Source organism: Leptonychotes weddellii, unplaced genomic scaffold, assembly GCF_054177405.1.
Source record: "Leptonychotes weddellii isolate Sample4059 unplaced genomic scaffold, ASM5417740v2 HiC_scaffold_13088, whole genome shotgun sequence".
Taxonomy (NCBI): Eukaryota; Metazoa; Chordata; class Mammalia; order Carnivora; family Phocidae; genus Leptonychotes; species Leptonychotes weddellii.
In genome coordinates, this window is record NW_027710267.1 from 1 (window position 1) to 5,219 (window position 5,219).

Here is a 5,219-nt window from a genome sequence, read left to right on the forward strand (position 1 = left end):
CACACTAGGACACCCTGGGAAGCTTCTTGTTAAGAGGAAATACTTTTTTTTTTTTTTTAAGATTTTTTATTTATTTATTTGAGAGAGAGAATGAGAGACAGAGAGCACGAGAGGGGAGAGGGTCAGAGGGAGAAGCAGACCCCCCGCTGAGCAGGGAGCCCGACGTGGGACTCGATCCCGGGACTCCAGGATCATGACCCGAGCCGAAGGCAGTCGCTTAACCAACTGAGCCACCCAGGCGCCCGGGAAGCTTCTTGTTAAGAGCTCAGTCCCTTCTCACAGAAAACTGGTGTGTTTTTAGGTTGCTGTGCTAGTGATTAGGGCAGTATACACCCTTTAGGTAGAAAAGAAAGTGTGACAATTGCTCCAGGCCTTGAAAGAAAAATTGATTTAAATGCAGAAGCAAAATTCCCTCATTTCCTCCTATGCTTTTTATTTTAATATGTACATCTACATACATGTATATATCAACAGAAAATCTCTTCCCTCAGCTACACATGAAAGTGGACTCCCACGTGGTTAATGGTTGCTGAACAGGGGCGCCTGGGTGGCTCAGACGTTAAGTGGCTGCCTTCAGCTCAGGTCATAATCCCAGGGTCCTGAGATCGAACACTGTGTTGGGTTCCCTGCTCAGTGGGGAGTCTGCTTCTCCCTCTCCCTCTGCCTGCAGCTCCCCCTACTTGTGCCCCCTCTCTCTCTGTCAAATAAATAAACAAATCTTTAAAAAGAAATAAAGGCTGATGAACAGATCTTGCTATTCTCAGAGATTAAGTTTAGGTGGATGAGGACCTTGTAAAGTCATACTGAATATCTCGGCAGATGGATATTCCAAACACTGAGAGAAGAGAAAAGACAAGGGTTCAGGCAGAGGGTCAAATTGATAGCCTCTCTTTGCTTCCAGATTCCAGACTGTGTGAATATCTCACTGTTAGACCTAAGTTTCCCAAAAATATATTTTTTGGGGGAAAAATTCTGATCTTACCCTAAAGACTGGCATCTTTCTCAATAAGACTATAATCATGTACTCAGGCCTTTCTCCCTGCAGCACAGCTGAAATGTGGCTATGTGGTATTGTGTAATTAACTGGAAGTCAATTAATATGTGCAACAATTTACCATCACTTTCATTTTCATCATGGAGACTACTCCTAAAAATCCTGACATTAGCAGTGATAAGAATCAATATTTTTAAATATTTTTTTAGGAATCAAAATTTTTTAATGGATCACTTATTTAACTAAGTTCTTTGAAAAATTTTTATTTATTTATTTATTTTAAATTTTAGTTAGTTAACATACAGTGCAATATTGGTTTCTGGAGTAGAATTCAGTGATTCATCTTTAATACCCATCACCCATCTAGCACATCTCCCACCCACCTCCCTCCAACAACCCTCAGTTTGTTCTCTTATCATTAAGAGTCTCTTACGGTTTGTTTCCCTCTCTCTTTTTTCTTTTCCCCCTTCCCACATGTTCATCTGTTTTCTTTCTTAAATTTCACATATGAGTGAGATCATATGGTATTTGTCCTTCTCTGACTACTTCACTTAGCATAATACACTTTAGCTCCATCCATGTCATTGCAAATGGCAAGATTACATTTTTTGTTGGCTGAGTAATATTTCATTATATATATATCTTCATTATCCATTTATCAGTTGATGGACATTTGGGCTCTCTCCTGTTTGGCTATCGTTGATAATGCTGCTATAAACATCAGGATGCATGTACCCCTTTGAATCTGTACTTTTGTATCTTTTGGGTAAATACCTAGTAGTACAATTGCTAGATTGTACAGTAGTTCTATTTTTTTTAAAGATTTTATTTATTTATTTATTTGACAGAGAGAGGCACAGCGAGAGAGGGAACACAAGCAAGGGGAGTGGGAGAGGGAGAAGCAGGCTTCCCGCAGAGCAGGGAGCCCGATGCAGGGCTCGATCCCAGGACCCTGGGATCATGACCTGAGGCGAAGGCAGATGCTTAACGGCTGAGCCACCCAGGCACCCCTACAGTAGTTCTATTTGAACTTTTTGAGGAACCTCCATATTGTTCAGAGTGGCTGCACCAGTTTGTATTCCCACCAACTCTTCACAAGGCTTCCCTTTTCTCCACATCCAAACCAACACCTGTTGTTTCTTGTGTTGTTATTTTTAGCCATTCTGACAGTGTGGGGTGGTATCTCATCATGCTTTTGATTTGTATTTCCCTGATGATGAATAATGTTAAGCATCTTTTCATGTGTCTGTTAGTCATCTGGATGTCTTCTTTGGAAAATTGTCTATTCATGCCTTCTGCCCATTTCTTAACTGGATCATTTGTTTTTTGGGCGTTAAGTTTGTTAAGTCCTTTATAGATTTTGGATACCAACCCTTTATCAGATATGTCATTTATAAATACCTTCTCCTATTCCATAGGCTGCCTTTTAGTTTTGTTGATTGTTTCTTCACTGTGCAGAAGCTTTTTATCTTGATGAAGTCCCAATAGTTCATATTTGCTTTTGTTCCCCTTGCCTCTGGAAACGTGTCTAGTAAGAAGTTGCTACAGCCGAGGTCAAAGAGGTTTGTGCCTGTGTTCTCTAGGATTTTGATGGTTTCCTGTCTCACATTTAGGTCTGTCATCCATTTTGAATGTCTTTTTGTGTTTGGTGTAAGAAAGTGATTCAGTTTCAGTCTTCCACATATTGCTCTCCAGTTTTCCCAACACCATTTGTTGACGAGACTGTTTTCCATTGGATATTCTTTTATGTTTGTCAAAGATTAGTTGGCCATATAGTCGTGGGTCCATTTCTTGGTTCTTTATTCTGTTCCACTGATCTATGGGTTTGTTTTTTGCCAGTATTATACTGTCTTGATGACTACAGCTTTGTAATATAACTTGAAATCCAGAATCATGATGCCCCCAGTTTTGTTTTTCTTTTTCAGAATTGCTTTGGCTATTTGGGGCCTATTGTGGCTCCATACACATTTTGGTTCCTTGTAAGAAATTTAGAACACCAACTTGTGAGGATAAATTCCTTTTGTGGGAGAAAACACAGCAGAGGTAGCCCTGAAGCTGAGGAACAGCTTTAATTATTGGCAGAATTTGCTAGTCTACAGCTTTCTGATCAACCTTGTGCTGCTCTGTAATCTCAAATTTCTCCTTCTCAGTGTTGAAAATCTCACCTTCCTGTTGTCTGGGTTTACAAAGCCTCTTCTTCTTGAAATAAGCATTAGTGAGATATTTTGGGATTTTCACATTGCTGGTATCAATTTTGGTGGAGGTGGCAATGACAAAATCTGGCGGTGTTCTACATAGAGGAACTCAACTGAGGGCCAGACGTCCAGTCACAAAAAGCAAGCCACTGCTCAGTTGCTTCAGGAAAACCACCATCTTGCCTTTGTGGCACCCAGTGAGGATGATCAAAATGGCCAGGAGTGAGGCTAGTTTGAACTTTTCTCACATGCTGACTGAAAGCTTTTTTGCCATGGTGCAACAGTTTTCAAGGCACATCTTCAGAAGGATAATACATAGGCATTTTGTGAAGTTTAACTACTCTGATGCCATTCTTGTCACAACCAACTGGTTTTGTGACAGTAGCAATAACCTTCTCTTTCTTCTTTTCAACCCTGGATTTAGCTGTTGAATACTTCCTCTTGTACATGGCCTTTCTGGAATACATAGCTGATGGGGATTATCTGCCAATTCCTCTGATTAGACAGGGTTTCTGCTGCTGTGGGGCTTCCCCTTCTTTGGTGTTTTAGTCTTGAGATTACCCTCCTTAACCTTGCCACCAGCAGAGGGGGAAAAGATGGTGAAGGAGTAGGGGACGCTATTCCAACTGGTCCCCAGAATTGAGCTGGACATCTACCAGACCACTCTGAACACCCACAAAGTCAGCCTGAAATGTAAGAAGATAGATCTGGATCTCTACAAACAGAATATTGCAAGTGGTTGGTTTTGAGGTACAAAGCAGGGAGCCATGATTCTGTGGGCAGATATCGAGGGTAAACAGCAGCAGGAGGGAGCCTGGCCATCGGGACCCTACACTGCCTGTGAACAATAGCCTCCCGCGCTGGGGACGGGGCACAAACTCACAGACCGGTAGTGGCGGGGAAAGGACTTTAGGGCAGCCCCCCAGAGGGAAACCCTGAACAGCGGGACCACGCATGTGAACTCTGGATGGCTGGCAGCTGTAGAAGCTCAAAGGGCAGAAACGTGCCCCGACCTGGAGGGGAGGACTGGGAGCGCTGCTGAGAGGAGCATGACCCAGGATGCTGCAGTTTATAACAGCACAGACAGAAACAGAGATAGTGTGGCCTGGAGAGCTCACTGAAGAACAGACTGTGATCTCTCTGCTCTGAGGCAGAGGGTTGGAAATGGTCTCTTCTGCTCTGACACTCAAAGAGATGCAGAAAGCTGCCAGGGAAAGCCGCCAGAGAACAAAAGTCCCAAAAAAAACAGTTTCCACTGAACCCATCCCCCACCACAGGAGGCAGGGCAACTCTGCCCAAAGAGGGTTGCCTGAGTAGCAGTGCACTCCCCCAGAATACAGGCTGGGAGAACAAGGGGCCAGCAACCCTAAGATCCCTATAAAACAAGTGCAACTTACTTGGGTTGTGGTCAACAATTTGGACTCTATACATTCCCTCAACCACCCATCAACAGAACGACTAGGAGGAAGAACCCCCAAAATAGGAAAGACTCAGAGATTATGACTTATGCAGCAGATTTACAAATGGATTCAGATATAACCAAGATGTCAGAGATGGAATTCAGGCTAGCAATTGTGAAAACAATAGCTAGAATGGAGAAATCAATTAAGGGCAACATAGAGTCTCTAAGGGCAGAAATGAAAGATGAACTGGCAGAATTTAAAAATGCTATCAATGAGATCCAATCTAATCTAGATAATCTAACAGCTAGGGTAAGTGAGGCAGAAGAATGAATTAGTCACCTAGAAGATCAATTAATAGACAAGAAGGGAAAAGAGGAGGCCAGAGAAAAACAGCTCAAAATCCATGAAAATAGAATCAGAGAAATAAGTGACACCATGAAACGTTCCAATGTCAGAATTATGGGAATCCCTGAGGGGGTGGAGAAAGAGAGAGGACTAGAAAATATATTAGAGCAAATTGTAGCTGAGAACATCCCTAATCTGGGGAATGAAACAAACATTTGTGTCCTAGAGTCAGAAAAGACCCCTCCCAAGATCAAAGAAAACAGGCCAACACCCTGGCATGTA

General features: G+C 42.5%; 1 pseudogene; it reads right to left on the reverse strand.

The window, feature by feature from the left end:
* Positions 1-2,982: 2,982 nt before the first annotated feature.
* On the reverse strand, positions 2,983-3,512 carry LOC102741348 (large ribosomal subunit protein eL6 pseudogene; annotated as a pseudogene).
* Between the last annotated feature and the right edge of the window lie 1,707 nt (positions 3,513-5,219).